The sequence below is a fragment of the Rousettus aegyptiacus genome, unplaced genomic scaffold, assembly GCF_014176215.1.
Source record: "Rousettus aegyptiacus isolate mRouAeg1 unplaced genomic scaffold, mRouAeg1.p scaffold_m13_p_2, whole genome shotgun sequence".
In the NCBI taxonomy this organism is placed as follows: Eukaryota; Metazoa; Chordata; class Mammalia; order Chiroptera; family Pteropodidae; genus Rousettus; species Rousettus aegyptiacus.
Genome location: NW_023416295.1, coordinates 36,664,930 through 36,674,235, shown reverse-complemented (window position 1 = coordinate 36,674,235; position 9,306 = coordinate 36,664,930). Strand labels below are relative to the sequence as shown.

The following is a 9,306-nucleotide window of genomic DNA, read 5'->3' as shown; positions in this document are numbered from 1 at the left end:
AATGATGTTAGATATAGTATCCATGTCATGAGATTTTTAATAAAGCTTCTCATCTCATACTAATAATTTATCCAGACAAGATTCTACTCAACAAAGCAAATAAACACTTTAATGACATTAAGATCTGAGGGTATTATTGACAATGAAGCACATTTTATTTTCAATAATTAAGAGTATTCAAGCAATTTTTTTCTGCTTAAGTCCAAAGTGACCATTCCTTTAGTATACTTCAGAATTCACTGAAGTGATTTTAAGATGAATGCTTACTAGTATTAAGGCAGTAAATTATATTTACTGAGTGACATGCAATTCCAGAGCAAACAGAATATTATTTGAAACTAAAATTTTTTGAGATTAAACTTACTAAATGATTTTTATAATTGCACCAGTCCATACCCTTCCAACCCTTTTTCTTCCTCCCTTCACAGAGGAATTTTCTTTCATTAATTCCCTACTAGTGTAATTCAGTGTTCAAAACAGGAAACAATCATTAAGAGTGGGCCAAATGCTGTCATATATTAAAAGAACTGAGAGTTTTATTTGTCATTCTATCTTTGTAAATGGTGATGAATATTCATTAAGCTAGGGAAAGATTTGCCAGCTGCAAATCTTTGCAAAGTGCCCTAGTACTTTAAGCCAAGAGAAAAAACAAAAGTTATAAAGTATCTATTTATGTGTATCCTAAAGGATAAAATAAATAAGCTAGCAAAAGTGTTCTCAAGGGGAAGAATACTCTATCTCACACATTTTAGCAGAATGTATGCACTTTTCCTTTCAAAACTGTGATTTGCAGACATTTTTCAAGATCATCTTAAAAGGACAAAATGTGAAGGATATCTTATAATTATACTAATCCTTAATTTTATTTTCCTTCTATACTCTAGGAATCTAGATAAAGGGTAAGGTTTTTGTTTTTGTTTCATATTAAAAATATGAGACTATTTGAAGTAGCCAATACTTTATAAATCAATCCATATGAATGAGGATAGGGCAATTCTGTCTTATAAGAATCATATTGTCCTTATAAAAATTTTTATTAAATTTTTGGCTATTAAAATATTTGAATTAATTCTGTGTTTTCTTGTGCTGAAATGTTGACCACATTTAAACTGAAAAGAAATATGCTCACGTGTGTTAGAAAAATGTTACCTGTATTTACTGAATCACAGTGTACTTTTAGATTTGACATTTCTTTAGATAAGAATGATCCTATATTTTAATGTAGTTGCCTAAAATGCATAATTTAAGTTTTACCTTCACTTTTCTCTATACTTCAGAGTGAGAGTTAATAATCATTTAAAATCTATGTTAACTTGTATTCAATGAGCATGTATTTGTTCACTTTAAGTCATAATAAGGAATAGTAAAACTATTATATTGTTCTATAAATATTTAATATTTTTTTTTATTGAAAGTGTTTCTTCTTGAACAGAGAGAAAAAAGAAGTTTCCCGCAGCCAGTATTAGCTTTCTGATTGCTTGGAATCATTTGGTTATGAAAAGAGGAGTAGATTCTAATGGAAAGAAATGACCCATTTATATTATACTTCAGGCCATTGTCCTTTTCTGGCAATTTGGTTAAGACATTTACATAAAATGATCAGTAGACACTAAATCATCTAAATCATCTCTGTCCAATGGGTATTCATGATAAACTACTCTATCTTTAAAATATATATATATATATATATATATATAGAGAGAGAGAGAGAGAGAGAGAGAGAGAGAGAGAGAGTTACAATTGACATATAACATTGCAAGTTTAAGATATACACAGGTTGATTTGATACACTGATGTATTACAATACAATTACCATTGTACTGTTAGCCATCACATCTATCACTTCACATAATTATCATTTTTTTTTTATGGTGGGAACAATTAATACCTAGACTCTTACCATTACGATATGTTTATATCATAATGTTGTCTATAATCATTATGCTATACATTAGCTCTTCAGGGCTTATTTATCTACTAGTTGTAAGTTTGTGCCCTTCAACAATATCTACCCAGTTTACCTGTGGCACAGCCTCTGCTAAATGCCATTTTACCCTTGGCTTTTATGAGTTCGATTTTGATAAAGTGTTCAATCTTTAATGAGGATTCTCTAGCTATAATTTTGTGGGAATCCCAAGTTTTAATGTCTTTCTTCATGAAAATTAAAAATAGATTCATTTCTGAAAAGAGTGGAGATGTTCTGTTTGTAAATGTATGCTGGATATTCTAAAATGATACCATTAGGTGATCCTTTGGCTACAAAATCATCATAGTATGATCAGGTCAAAAGAACTCTTAAGTCATACTTATAAACATTTTTACTTTTCTGGGATAATTAAAAGATACTACTGATAAATTGATTTATTTCTCTATAATACACTATGTCTATACACAAATATTTAGAGAAAAAAATTTTATGTAATATATAGATATAATGTATGTCATATGTAAAGTAGATTTCAAATTTACATAAATTCCCAAATTTGGTCATTCTTCCTGGAACAATCTACCTACTGTCTCTTACCTGCTTGTTTGGCTGCTTAGAGATCACTCTAAATGTGACTTCCTCAGGGAGGGCTTATTGATCCTTATTCTTTTCCTAGGCTAGTTAAGATACCATTTATATTGCTCCTTTCATAAGACATGATACAATTTTAGTTATTTTATTGGTAGTTCTATTCCACCCCGTCACAAACAAATTGTAAGCTTCATGATAGTACACACTCTTTGTGTCTCTATCCACCTTATTCATACTGTATCCACAGAACCTAGTAAGCTGACTGACTTAAAGTATTCAATAAATATTTTAGTCAATGAATAAATACATTCAACTTTCATCTTACCATTGGAATAACACAATCTTTCATATTTTCAGTTTCATGCTTATACACATGGCTGGCACATCTTTACAAGTTGACTACAGTAACTGGTGAAATTGAGAATAATAGGTAAATGATAATGGTCACCTGGAAAATTAGAATAATATCAGATACCTAAATTAAACAAATATTTCATATCATCATCACTAATCATTGGTATTTGTATTAATTCTGTTATTCAAGCAATATTAATTGATCATTGATGATCTAGCTCTAGACAGATAGCAGTCAGCAAGGCAGAATATGTCCCTGACCTTAAGGAGCCTATATTTTAACAGAAACAAACAAACTGTTAATATGTAATCAAATAAATGAAAATTGCTCCAAGAAATTGATATATGCCCTAATTCATGAGTAGTCAGTCAATAATTATATTAGAAAAATTGTACTTTTTCTCTAGGATCTTTAATAGAATTATTAACTGCATGAAACATACCCGAAGGATATGTTTTAATCATTCATTTAGGCCACAAATTATAGTTTTCAAATAGTACCTTGAGAATAATTATTTATAAAGTTTAAAAGTATAAATTAATTTGGAAATTAAATTAGGTAAAAATTATTTTATTTTTTTAGAATCTTAACAGAGAATATGAGAGACCTTTTTGGCATTTGTTTCAAAATTTGGTATTGACACAGTGTAAGATCTATAAAACCATAGCAGATTTTAGGATATAGAGATAGGTAAGTAGGTAAGTAGGTAGGTAGGTAGGTAGGTAGGTAGGTAGGTAGGTAGGTAGATAGGTAGATAGGTAGATAGGTAGATAGGTAGATAGATAGATAGATAGATAGATAGATAGATAGATAGATAGATAGATAGATAGATAGATGGATTAGATATATAGATAGATGATAGATAGATGATAGATTAGATAGATTAGATTAGATAGATAGATAGATAGATAGATAGATAGATAGATTATAGATATAGGTTCAAATTGTCCTTCACATAAAGCATAGACACTATTATCAGCATTTTGACTAATTTTTTTTTTTTGGTATTTCTTTGAAAGGCATGTTTTCATTAATAAAAATATTTTTTCTTAAATACAGATAGTTGAGAATAAAAATGTTATTTATAGAATTTGCTTTGTGTATGATCATGTACAAAAAATAGGAAATGGTATCTATTTAGTAACTGCTAAAATGAGATAAGTATAATATGGAGTTAATGGCATAGGAACTTCTTACAGTGTCTTCAAAGGAATTTCTCACTATATCTAAGTCAGAGAAGAATTGCATAGTATTGTGTACAGTATTATTTTATCCATCATTTCTTTTGACCATATTTTAATTATGAATAAAGCACCAAACATGTTTCAATTGTAAATCTATATGTAACAGAAACTTTTTAAATAATAATATCACTTTTTAAAATTTTTAGTTATAACTACATAAAATTGTGATTCAAAATTTTTATATCATTGAAACCCAAAGAAGGAGCATCAATTTTATAAAGAAGCAGTGAGTTAAGCATAAAATATCTCTTTGTTTTCAGAATGTGAAAAAGAATCCTGGGATGGTTTTACCTGGCTATTTATAGCTAGTATTAATTTCATTAATATTTGTATTTTCAAGAACTACTGTTCTTCAGACTGTATCAGGGAACAAAAGGGCATCTTCCTCTCTTCCTCTTCCGTTTGCCTGAATATTTAGGTATATTCACCCTTTGAATTCTAAAATTAGACATTCTTACAGACTTTCTTGGCATTTCAATGCTAGATATGAAAATATCAGCAGGAGTTATCTGTGTTCTTAATTTAACTGCCCTTTGTTTTGATATTTGCAAAATCCCTTCCCATATAATTTAAAAATCATAAAATATAAATATAAACATATGTAAGTTGTCTCTATGTTATGTTATTTTGTGTTATGTTACATTGGAAGGGACTGGTTGCAACCAGAGACGTGCCTCCTTATCCTGTTTTTATTTTATTTTACTTTAATATTATTTTACTTTACAGAATATTTTTCTGTACTCCGGAAAATACCAGAGTATTTTCAGGGTTCTAGAACTATGGTGAGGGCACTAAGTGTCCTTTGTTGACTTATACAAAGTCAGTACAATGTACCGACTAATAGCACAGGCTCTAGATGCAGAGGAACTTCATTCAAATTCTGTTGCTTCTTTTTTTTTTTTTATAATAGTTTTTATTTTTCAGTTACAGTTGGCATTTAATTTTATATTAGCTTCACATGTTCCACATAGTGACTAGACATTTATATAACATAAAGTCATCACTCTGATAAATCTAGTGGCACTGACACCATTGCTTTACTATCAGCCTATATGTCTTTTGAACCAAAGTGAGTCTCTTGTAGGCAGCATATGTAAGGTTCTTGTTTTCTTATCCGTTCAGCTACCCTATCCTTTGATTGGGGCTTTTAATCCATTTACATCTAAATTAATTATTTTTTTAACTCCTACAGCACCTGGTATTCCTAGGCGGTTTCCCATCCAAATACTAACCAGGCCCAACCCTGCTTAGCTTCCGAGATCAGATGAGATTGGGCACATTCAGGGTGGCATGGTGTAGACTAAAGTAATTCTTGATATGTAATTATTGTCATTTTATTATTCATATTTTTGATTTTTTTCTTTTTTCTTCTTTTTCTTAAAGAAGTCTAACATTTCTTGTAATACCAGTTAGGTGCTGATGAACCCCTTTAGCTTTTTCTTGTCTGGAAAGCTCTTTATTTGTTCCTTGATTCTAAATGATAGCTTTGCTTAGTACAGTAATCTTGGTTATAGGTCCTTTTCATTGCTTTGAATATTTCATGCCAATGCCTTTTAGTCTGCAAAGTTTCTGTTGAGAAATCAGCTGACGATATCATGAGAGCTCCCTTGTAGGTAACTAATTGCTTTTCTCCTACAGCTGTTAAGATTCTCTTTGTCTTAACCTTCAGCATTTTAATTACAATGTGTCTCAGTGTGGGCCTCTTTGGGTTCATCTTGTTTGTGACTCTGCATTTCCTGGGCTTGTATGTCTATTTCCTTCTTTAGGATAGAGAAATTTTCCATCAGTATTTTTTCAAATCGTTTTTCAGTTTCTTGTGCTTTGTCTTCTCTTTCTGGTACTCCTGTGATGAGGATGTTTGTATGCTTGATGTTGTTTCAGAGGCTCCTTAAACTATCCTCAAATTTTCGGATTCTTTCTTTGTTGTTGCTCTTCTGATTGGGTGCTTTCTGCTACCTTATCTTCAAAATAGCTGATTCAATCCTCCGCTTCATCTAATTTATTGTTGATTCCTCCTAATATCTTCTTTATTTCAGTTATTGTATTCTTCATTTCTGACTGGTTCTTCTTTATGTTTTTTATCTCTTTGTTAAAGTTCTCATGAAGTTCATCTACTCTTCCCCTAAGTTCATTGAGCATGCTTATAATCAGTGTTTGAACTCTGCATCTGGTAGATTGTTTGTCTCCATTTTGTTGAGTTCTTTGTCTGGAGCTTTATTCTGTTCTTTCATTTATGACATGTTTCTTCATCTCCCCATTTTGGCTGCCTTCTTGTGTTTGATTCTATGTATTAGGCAGGGCTGCTATGTCTCCCAGTCTTGGTAAAGTAACCTTATATATAGTAGGTGTCCTGTGGAGCCCAGTGCCATAATCACCCGAGCTGGGTACTCCAGCTGTGTCCTTTGTATGGGTTGTGTGTGCCCTCCTGTTGTAGTTGAGTCTTGATTGCTGTTTACATAACAATGACAATAGAAGGGATTGACCCCCCTGGCTGATTGGTTGTAAAGAGAGTCCAGTGACTGCAGTGAAAAAGCTATTGTGCAGGGGCGGACTTTATGAAGTTGGATTTACTTTAGTAGGGCTCCGGTACCTTCCTAATCTGCCCTTTGGGTGTACATCCTCAGATATAGCCTGGGAGGTGCTCCGGCTCGTTCCAAAATTGCTCACTGGGTGTGCCAGCCTCAGGGCTTTCTGGGAGAGGCCCTGTTGCTCCTCCAGGGAGACTCCTCACTCCCCCCACCATCTCCCATAGTCTAGATATTTCTCCTGATTTTCAACTACCACAAGAGGGTGTGGGGCCAGCCCATTTCATGTCTCCATCCCTCCTATGAGTCTAGAAGTGGCTCCTTCTGTATATCCTTAGTTATAGGACTTCAGCTCATTTAGACTCCAGGTGATTTTCCATTATGGTTATTCTATAGTTGAGTTGTAATTTTGATGTAGTCATGAGAGGTGGGAAACACAGTATTTACCTACTCTGCCATCTTGACCAGACCATCTTCCCGTTGCTTCCTTATCTCTAGAAACTTCTGGAAGTACTCTGTACCTTCTTTCACTTATTAATAACATGAGACTTGTAATATTGTACTCACTTTACGATGAATGCCCTTATGAGGATTGACTGAATTAATGTATGTAAAGTGTTCAGAATGGCCCTGGTATATAGAAGCACAACAAAAAATGTTAGCTGCTACTATTATTTTCACTTTCCTCTTCCATCTGAGGGAACAGAAATATGTAGACCATGTATCCTACTTCTGTTGTTGAGCCCTTGGGTAATGTGAGAACAAGTTAGGGAATGGAATTTTTGTAATAGCAAGGTAATTGTGACAATTATGTTGTAAAGTACTTAGAAGAGTACCTGATATGTAGAACACATTAAAAAAAATTCACCTAACTTTATTTTTCCTTAGTTCATAGAATTTATAGATTATTTTCATTGAAGTATAATTGAAATATTACATTATATTAGATTTTGATGTATAGTGTAATGATTTGCTATTTGTATATATTGTGAAATGATCACCACAATAGTTAATATCTGTTAATGTACATAGTTACAATAATTTTTTTCTAACTACAATTATGTATATATTATTTTTGATTTATTTACTTTTTACCTAGATGAGTACATGCTGAATAGCAAATAAGTGATCAAGAAATTAGATTTTTATTACTATTTCAGAAAATTGCCTCAGCTTTTATTGATCTAGGATTTTTTTAAATAGTAAATGTTTCTAGCTAGTCATGTCTCGGATGAATGCTAGCTCTGCTGTTTCCTGACTAGTGACCTTGGGCAAGTTACAAAAGCTCTGTGAATCTCGGTTTCTTCATCTGCAAAATAGAGACATAAAACCATTTGAAAATTCTATTGTGAAGGATAAAAAAATAGATTTAGAAAATAATATCATGTTGAGTACATAGGGTAGCACTAAACAAATAGTATTAACTATTCTCTACGTATTTCCTATAGATCATATTATAACTTACTGTTTGGTTGACCTCAGCTTTTCTTCTTGCTCGTACATGTCCCATTCCTCTTCCCTAACAAGTCAAACAAGGTAACAGGCACATGAAAACACTGGTGACACAAAATGTACTATATGCATGTTATAATTTTAAAATTAGCACTAATAACTTCTCTACTATGACTATTATCAAGTTTGAACTTAGACCATCTGTTTTCCTTTAAATGTTCTCTCACTATCCCTTCTCTTGTATGACTTCAACAATCATCTTTCCAGACCCGTGGGCATGAAATTTCAATCTTCCCCATCTCCTCCTTCTATCACTGTTTTTATAATTAAAATCTTGCAAAATATTCCTGTTCTTCTTCTGGGAAAAATTTTATTTCATATTTATCCTTTTATCTGTCCTAGAAGTATAATCCCTGGTAAAAGTTTTAGTCACATAATTTTTCTTTCAAATAAATATTCTTTTTTTTAAAAAAAATAAAAATCCTCCACTAAACCTGCAGATTCTCTTATTCTTGAACTTTGAAGTTCATTGCTGAGGACCTCAAGGTCCTCAGATTCCTCTCTATCTACACGACTTTTCTCTTCTACTTTAGCACATACCCCTTCCTCCTTTTCCTTTAATTTCTGTTAACAGATTGAATAATTTTAAGATTCATTGGGATTATCGAGCACTTTGAAAGATAAAAAATTATATAAATACTTTATATTATTAAAGTAATAATATTGTTTTGAAAATTGATCGATATGAAGACCAGCAATTTTTCATTTGTTCAAATTTTGTAAATTGTAAATAGAGACATAATCATTATAACATCATTTAAACTTATCTTAGAAACGGTTACCCAGTATAAATGTACATAGATACATTTATAATGGTGTAATGACCACAGTTTTTAAGCACAAGAATGATATTATTTTAATACACATGAAAACTACAGAGACAACAGAAAGATGTTTTTTGGCTACATATGTGTTTAACTCACTGGACAAACAGTGGCTGGGGAAGCACAATACAATCTGTGAATCCTTTAAAATTAGGAGTGATTCCAATTTGATGAAACAAAAAAGGGGAGCGGGGGGGAACGAAAGTTTTAAAAACATCATTCCAGTGGCATTTGTCTTCTTTGCTAATCTTAATTTTTACTATAACAGATACATAAACTTATGACATCCTGAGTTGAATTGAATTCAGCTGTTTAGAGGAAAGTAATT

At 31.8% G+C, this 9,306-nt stretch overlaps 1 pseudogene; it reads right to left on the bottom strand.

Moving 5' to 3' along the window:
* Positions 1 to 5,300: 5,300 nt before the first annotated feature.
* Positions 5,301 to 5,418, bottom strand: LOC118614722 (annotated as a pseudogene).
* Positions 5,419 to 9,306: the final 3,888 nt, after the last annotated feature.